Genomic DNA, 8914 nt, shown 5'->3' with positions numbered 1-8914 from the left:
AAAAAGGTGAAACGTTTGGATTTGTTTCGTAACGTTTGTAAACGTTTGGCTTAAATCGCTAAAAAGGCAAAACGTTTGGATTTGTTTCATAACGTTTGTAAACATTTGGCTTAAATCGCTAAAAAGGGGAAACGTTTGGATTTGTTTCGTAACGTATGTAAATGTTTGGCTTAAATAACTAAAAAGGTGAAATGTATAGATTTGTTTCGTATCGTTTGTAAATGTTTGGCTTAAATCGATAAAGGCACTACTAAAAAACAGTCAGTTTGTGACGGAAATTTGTGACGGAAAAATCCGTCCCAAATTTGTGACGGATTTGTGACAGATTAGTGAAGGTTTTATGTTTTTGTGACGGAATTAGTGAAGGAAAATTATTATGGTCACGAGATTTTTTAGGAAGATATTGGTGACGGATTGAGTGACGGATTCATGACGGATTTTAGTGACGGATTTATTATCCGTCATAAATCCATATATTTATGACGGAATTATGAAGGATTTGTCCATCACAAATATTTGTGATGGACACTTCCGTCATAAATTTATAATTGTGAATATCCGTCACAATTCCATCACAAATTTGTGACGGAATTTGTGACGGATGCGTTATTTTGACAGTAATACAAATATTGTGTCATTTTCTTTGGTTTTATCAAAAGCAAATCTGAAGGAAAAAAAACCCTTCTCCTTCTCCTTCTACGTGAAACCCTAATCTAAACAAAAGAAATCTGAACAAATCCCCTAACTTACAAAACCCTAATTGATTACAACTTCCCCTAAACAACAAATCCCCAAATCCACAAATTTCTAGCCAAATCCTAACTTAGCATTTCCTAATTTTTGTCTGAATCCCTTACTCATCAGTGTCGACAACAGCAGAATCCTAACTTAAAAAATCCTTCCGACCGCAAGGATGTTTATGGTGCAGTTCTTATGGCTGCACTCAACGAAGATAACTGAAAATTTGAAGCACCTCTTTCCTGTGTTCAGAAGAGAACGCCTTGTGAGTCTCCTCTTTCCTCTGTTCATTTCGCATCTATTCATGTGTACATTCCTGAAATTTTACAACTTTTTTTCTTATGGAAATTAAACCATTTGCAGCAGAACGCTTTCTTATTGAAACAAATTTCTAACTTAACAAATCCCTAACTCCTTCAAGTTCAGGTAATTACATTCTTTTTCACATTAAGGAATTTCAGTTTCCCTTATGTTTAAGCGATTTGAACGGTTTTAATCTGTATATTTGTCTTTCATTTTCAATGTTTTCGTTTAAATCATTGTTTTTGAATGTGTATTTTGTAGTTGACATTGAAATTCTAATGGATATGGTGCATTGTATTTTATTTTTTATAACAGATGCAAGATGTGAAAGTGACCACAAAATGTAGCACATGTACATTTTGTTGCTTAGCTAAGATTGTTTATCTAAGTAGAACGCATTACATTATTAACATTCCCATTTAAATCATGCTTATTGTAAAAACATTTTTTAGACTTTCACTAAGAATTGTTTCAGCAGATATAATTTGTTTACTTTTTTCCATATTGGTGAGGCTTGATTGGGTTCAACTTATTTTATAATGTACAAATTATTTTCCTTTTATTTCAGCGATTTGAACGGTTTTATATTTAATCTCAGAGAACGGTTTTAATTTCACTTTTCCTTATGTTTCAGCTATTTAAACAGTTGTAACTGCAAAAGAAAACAATGCTCTTTGGATATCCATTTATCGGTAAGCATTCTCTCATGCGAGTCTTACGGATAACTGTAGTTCCCCTGATTTAAGTGTCTTTTCTTTTGTGAGTCTTAGTTTACAGAATTGTTAAGCATGACAAAATGACTGTTTTACAATTTGTCATCTGATCTTTCAACTTAATGACGGTGTTTGAGTTGGTGGGAACAAAGTGACAATTTGCGTTAAAACCGTTCTAACAACATTTAAATTAGATAGTTATAAACAACAAGCAAACTGAGTGAGTTTTAATTGAATAAAACAAAACGGTAATTAAATAATATGACAAGGTGGGGACTAAGTTAGTATATGCTATTATTATGAGTCATGAGAGAAATGAAACTAATGCTTTCAGCTAACGGAGCCAAATGTTTAAATTAGAAAACATGAATGAAGATGGACCCAGTTCATCCACTAATCAAATTAATCTATAAATAATCATGTCATCCAGGATTATTTTTTCTAGTAGCATATAGTACTCATGGGTAGTTTGGCATGAATAAAACATATTAGGATAGTGTTGTGCATATTAGGATAACATATTAGTATCAGTACCACCTCAGTCTTTGCTGCATATTAGGATAATATTGCTGCATATTAGGATAACAGACTTAAGAATTGAGATTTATTGCTTAATAATTTCAGAGAATATATTCTTGGATTCCTAGTGATTTAAAGGTTATTGAGGCCACATGGAATAGAGTTGCGTCATCTCACTATAACCAAACTCTTGCTAAGTGGAGAAGTTCGTGGAAAAGAACAAAAGCATACATGAAGGTGTTAAAGTAAACATTTGGAATTATTGGCTTAGAAAATGGGAATCAGAGGACTGGAAAAAGAAATCTGAGCAAGCTTCAAAAAACAGAAATTCAGAACAGGGTGCTCCCGGTACCGGGGTCGCTAAGCATACAGGAGGATCCAAAAGTACGATAGAGCACGCGAAAACAATGGTAAATGTTTATAGCTTAAATTTTTATTTACTTTAGAGCATTACATTATCTTTTTTTACTTATAGTGTTTTGATTTCAATACTGAGTTACATTTTCAATCTTGTTTATACTGGTTGCTTCATCTTACTTGTGACTTACTAGTAGACTTATACAAGAACAATCGTCAATAGTTAACCTTTTATAGTTCATGGATTGTATTGACATTATTTTCGTTTTATGAAATTGATTTTTATGAAGCATTGCCTTGTTTTACCAATTTAGCTGTTTCATAGAATCTGAGTGTAACAAGCTTTAGAAAAAAGATTTCAAATGAATGAATGAATAGGATTAATGTCATTTCTGCATGTTGCTGCTGATAGTTTATTTGTAATGAAAAATGATGTGAATTAGGATAGTGTTGCTGCTGATAGTTTATTTGAATTATGTTTTGGTTAACTCATTTTCCAACAATAGTGATGAAAGCTTATTAGATTAGCTAACTGATTTCAAAGTTATAGAAACTTCTTGTAGTTTGTGAAAATGTTTAGAGTTATGTAATGGGGGATTGTCTTTGTTTCCACAAGATGAAAAATCCTAATCTGAGGACAAAATGTTAGAAACTTCTTTGTTTATATCATAATCTGAGGACTGCCCATCTATCTGAATCAGCTATATATGCTTATATCATTGCATATTTGATAGCTCTAATATGTATGTATTATGCTGCAAATTATTAAGTCTATGTACTAAGCTAAAAAGAATAGTTTGGCATGAATAAAACATGTTTGTATGACTAGGAATACTTGTGTGTTTTGGTATTGTCATGCACATATTTTTAAATTTTCAAACTTGTTAATCCATTCAGTTTTAACTCATCTTAAGATGATGTGAATTTGATCTTACTGCTCCAGCTATTGCACTGTTTTTCTGCAACAAATTTAAGTGAAGAATATTATGTTTTATACTATTATATCTTACGAAATAATTAGTATAACGATCCATTTATCCTAATTACCCAGTCGTGCGTTCCTCGAGCCTCTCTGAGTCCATAAGTAAGACCTTATGCTAATAATTATAGTTTATCAATGAAGTAAATTCACATATACTGACCCTATTGCAAGGATTATTTTCCTGTAATGGAAAAGAGGTCAGAAAGAATATACTAAACTAATTCATTATATTAATTTCCTGTAACTTTTAGGTGATGGAAAGTGGTGTGAATGAATGGGCAGTTTTTCGAACGTTACATACGAGGAAAGATGAGGAATTTGTTGATAGCAAATCCCGTATTATTAATGTAAGTATTGTGAATCATATCAATTAATAAAGTTCTATCCATTAAATTTATTGGTTTAATGTATATGTAGGATAAGCTAGAAGCCGCTGTTAATCTTGTCCGTCAACCATTAGAAGATGAAACTATACCCGTAGTTGACATTAACACGATATATTATGATGTTGTTGGTGATGAGAAGAAAAGGCGTGCATAGGGAAAGCTAGAACGTATGCAACAAGATTGTTTGCGGGGTTTTCAGAGCTTAAATGGTGATAAATAGGTTTTGGAGGCTATATCACATCACCGAAGACTCCACCGTAGTAGTTTTTTTATCGTTGTATTTTGTAAAATTTGTACTTAGACTACTTTTGATATTATTAAAAACTAGTATGTATAACTATATTTTGATTTAATGAATAGCTACCATTAAACATATATTATATTGATTTTCTTTTTTTAGGAATTTTATTTTGTTATATTAATTATTTTAATATACTAAAAACAAAAATATTTTGTCACAAAACTGTTATAAATTAATGACGGATTTGTGACAAACATTTAGGTCACAAATGAATTTCCTTCACAAATCCGTCACAAATTAGTGAAGGATTTGTGACGGCAAGATCCCTCACAAATGGAATTCCGTCACAAATCTGTCACAAATAGTGACGGATTTGTGAAGGAAACATCCGTCACAAATTTGTAACGGATTTTTTAGAAATTGACCATTGAGTTTAGTGACGGATGTATCCGTCATTAATCCGTCACAAATTTGTGACGGATTATATTTTCCGTCACGAAATCTTTGTGACGCCTTTTTTGGTGACGTATTGGAATCCGTCACAAACTAGATGTTTTTTAGTAGTGAGGGTGAAACGTTTGGATTTTTTTCGTAACCTTTGTAAACGTTTGGCTTAATTTGCTAAAAAGGTGAAACGCTTTGATTTGTTTCGTAACTTTTGTAAAGGTTTGGCTTAAATCGCTAAAAATATAAAACTTTTGGATTTATTTCGTAACATTTTAAACGTTTGGTTTTGTTTCGCAACGTTTGTAAACATTTTGCTTAGATCGCTAAAAAGGGGAAACATTTGGATTTGTTTCGTAATGTTTGCAAACGTTTGGCTTAAATCGCTACAAAGGCGAAACGTTTGGATTTCTTTCATAACGTTTGTAAACATTTGGCTTAAGTCGCTAAAAAGGGGAAACGTTTGGATTTATTTCGTAACGTTTGTAAATGTTTGGCTTAAATAACTAAAAAGGTGAAATGTATAGATTTGTTTCGTATCGTTTGTAAATTTTTGGCTTAAATCGCTAAAAGGGTGAAACGTTTGGATTTGTTTCGTAACCTTTGTAAACGTTTGGCTTAATTTGCTAAAAAGGTGAAACTCTTTGATTTGTTTCGTAACGTTTGTAAACGTTTGGCTTAAATCGCTAAAAAGGTGAAACGTTTTGTTTTGTTTCGTAACGTTTGTAAACGTTTGGCTTAAATTGCTAAAAATGTAAAACGTTTGGATTTGTTTCGTAACGTTTGTAAACGTTTGGCTTCAATCGCTAAAAAGGTGAAACGTTTGTATCTGTTCCGTAACGTTTGTAAACATTGGACATAAATCGCTAAAAAGGTGAAATGTTTGGATTTGTTTCATAACGTTTGTAAACGTTTGGCTTAAATTTCTAAAAGGGTGAAACACTTGAATTTGTTTAGTAACGTTTGTAAACATTTGGCTTAAATTCCTAAAAAGGTAAAACGCTTTGATTTTTTTCGTAACGTTTGTAAACGTATGGCTTAAATTGCTAAAAAGGTGAAACATTTGGAATTGTTTCATAACCTTTATAAACGTTTGGCTTATATCGCTAAAAAGGGGAAACGTTTGGTTTTTTTTCGTCACTTTTGTAAACATTTGTCTTAAATTGCTAAAAAGGTGAAACGCTTGGTTTTGTTTCGTAACGTTTGTAAAAATTTGGCTTAAATTGCTAAAAAGGCTAAATGCTTTGTTTTGTTTCGTAACTTTTGTAAAGGTTTGGCTTAAATCGCTAAAAATATAAAACGTTTGGATTTATTTCGTAACATTTTAAACGTTTGGTTTCGTTTCGCAATGTTTGTAAACATTTGGCTTAAATCGCTAAAAAGGTGAAACGTTTGGATTTGATTCGTAAAGTTTGTAAACGTTTGGCTTAAATCACTACAAAGGCGAAACGTTTGGATTTGTTTCATAACATTTGTAAACATTTGGCTTAAATCGCTAAAAATGGGAAACGTTTGGATTTGTTTCGTAACGTTTGTAAATGTTTGGCTTAAATAACTAAAAAGGTGAAATGTATAGATTTTTTTTCGTATCGTTTGTAAATGTTTGGCTTAAATCGCTAAAAGGGTGAAACGTTTGGATTTGTTTCGTAACCTTTGTAAACGTTTGGCTTAATTTGCTAAAAAGGTGAAACGCTTTGATTTGTTTCGTAACGTTTGTAAACGTTTGGCTTAAATCACTAAAAAGGTGAAACGTTTGGTTTTGTTTCGCAACGTTTGTAAACGTTTGGCTTAAATCGCTAAAAATGGGAAACGTTTGGATTTGTTTCGTAACGTTTGGCTTAAATTGGTAAAAAGGCCAAACATTTGGATTTGTTTCGTAACGTTAGTAAACGTTTGTCTTAAATTGCTAAAATGATGAAAACGTTTGCATTTGTTTTGTAACGTTTGCAAACGTTTGGCTTAAATCGCTAAAAAGGTAAAACGTTTAGATTTGTTTTGTAACGTTTATAAATGTTTCGCTTAAATCGCTAAAAATGTGAAACGTTTGGATTTGTTTCCTAACGTTTGTAAAGGTTTGGCTAAAATAGCTAAAAAGGTAAAACGCTTGGATTTGTTTCGTAACGTTTGTAAATGTTTGGCTTAAATTGCTAATAAGGTGAAATGCTTGTAACGTTTTTAAACGTTTGGCTTAATTTGCTAAAAAGGTGAAATGTTTGGATTTGTTTTGTAACGTTTAAAATGGTGAAACGCTTGTATTTGTTTCAGAACGTTTGTAAAAGTTTGGCTTAAATTGCTAAAAAGGTGAAACGCTTCGATTTGTTTCGTAACTTTTGTAAACGTTTGGCTTAAATTGCTAAAAAGGTGAAACGCTTGGTTTTGTTTCGTAATGTTTGTAAAGAATTGGCTTAAATCGCTAAAAATGTGAAATGTTTGGATATGTTTCGTAACGTTTTAAATGTTTGGTTTTGTTTCGTAACGTTTGTAAAGGTTTGGGTTAAATCCCTAAAAATGTGAAACGTTTGGATTTATTTCATAACGATTTAAACGTTTGGTTTTATTTCATAATGTTTGTAAACGTTTGGCTTAAATTTTTAAAAAGGGGAAACTTTGGGATTTTTTTGTAACGTTTGTAAACGTTCGGATTATATTGCTTAAAAGGTGGAACGCTTGGATTTGTTTCGTGACGTATGTAAATGTTAGGCTTAAATTATTAAAAAGATGAAACACTTGGATTAGTTTCGTAACGTTTGTAAACGTTTGGCTTAAATTGCTAAAATGGTGAAACGCTTGGATTTGTTTCTTAACGTTTGTAAACGTTTGACTTAAATTGCTAAAAAGGTGAAACATTTGGATCTGTTTCGTAATCTTTGTAAACGTTTGGCAAAAATTGCTAAAAAGGTGATATGTTTGGATATGTTTCATAACGTTTTAAACATTTGGCTTAAATCGCTAAAATGGGGAAACGTTTGGATTTGTTTCGTAACGTTTGTAAACATTTGGCTTAAATTGCTAAAAAGGTGAAATGTTTGGTTTTGTTTAGTAACATTAGTTAACATTCGGCTTAAATCGGTAAAAAGGAGAAACGTTTGGATTTGATTCATAATGTCTGTAAACGTTTGTCTTAAATTGCTAAAAAGGTGAAACACTTGGATTTGTTTCAGAACGTTTGTAAACATTTGGCTTAAATTGCTAAGATTGTGAAACGCTTGGATTTGTTTCAGAACGTTTGTAAACATTTGGCATAAATAACTATAAAGGTGAAACATTTGGTTTTGTTTCGTAACGTTTGTAAAGGTTTGGCTTAAATCGCTAAAATTGTGAATTTTTTTGATTTGTTTCATAACGTTAAAAACGTTTGGTTTTGTTTCGTAACGTTTGTAAATGTTTGGTTTAAATTGCTAAAAAGGTGAAACATTTGCATTTGTTTCATAACATTTGTAAACGTTTGGCTTAAATCGCTAAAAAAGCAAAATGTTTGGATTTGTTTCGTAACGATTATAAACATTTGGCTTAAATCGCTAAAAAGGTGAAACGTTTGGATTTGTTTCATAGCGTTTGTAAAAGTCTGGCTTAAATCGCTAAAAAGGTGAAACGTTTGGATTTGTTTCGTATCGTTGGTAAATGTTTGGTTTAAATTGCTAAGAAGGGGAAACATTTGGATTTGTTTCGTAACGTTTGTAAATGTTTGGCTTAAATTACTAAAAAGATGAAACGCTTGGATTTGTTTCGTAACGTTTGTAAAAGTTTAGCTTAAATTTCTAAAAAGGTGAAACTCTTGAATTTGTTTCGTAACGTTTGTAAATGTTTGGCTTAAATTGCTAAAAAGGTAAAATACATTGATTTGTTTTGTAAAGTTTGTAAACGTATGGCTTAAATTGCTAAAAAGGTGAAAGATTTTGATTTGTTTCATAACCTTTGTAAATGTTTGGCTTATATCGCTAAAAAGGGAAATGTTTGGATTTGTTTCGTAACGTTTGTAAACATTTGTCTTAAATTGCTAAAAAGGTGAAATGCTTAGTTTTGTTTCGTAACGTTTTTAAACATTTGGCTTAAATTGCTAAAAAGGTGAAATGCTTGGTTTTGTTTCGTAACGTTTGTAAAGTTTTGGCCTAAATCGCTAAAAATGTAAAACGTTTGGATTTGTTTCGTAAAGTTTTAAATGATTGGTTTTGTTTTGTAACGTTTGTAAACGTTTGGGTTTAATCGCTAAAAGTGCGAAACGTTTGGATTT

At 31.5% G+C, this 8914-nt stretch overlaps 1 long non-coding RNA gene across 2 annotated transcripts; it reads left to right on the top strand.

Annotated features, from left to right (window-relative positions):
- The first annotated feature begins 616 nt into the window (after positions 1 to 616).
- LOC126666761 (uncharacterized) lies at positions 617 to 4373 on the top strand. Of its 2 annotated transcripts, none has more exons than XR_007637975.2 (6): positions 617 to 1003; positions 1105 to 1164; positions 1676 to 1733; positions 2379 to 2683; positions 3864 to 3959; positions 4030 to 4373. It is a non-coding gene; the product is annotated as an uncharacterized LOC126666761 (long non-coding RNA). The 2 variants fall into 2 exon arrangements; XR_007637974.2 differs by having other exon boundaries at positions 618 to 1003; positions 1102 to 1164.
- The last annotated feature ends 4541 nt before the right edge of the window (positions 4374 to 8914 follow it).

The sequence above is a fragment of the Mercurialis annua genome, linkage group LG2 (genome assembly GCF_937616625.2).
Source record: "Mercurialis annua linkage group LG2, ddMerAnnu1.2, whole genome shotgun sequence".
Classification (NCBI taxonomy): domain Eukaryota; kingdom Viridiplantae; phylum Streptophyta; class Magnoliopsida; order Malpighiales; family Euphorbiaceae; genus Mercurialis; species Mercurialis annua.
This window is presented reverse-complemented; position numbering and strand designations above follow the sequence as displayed.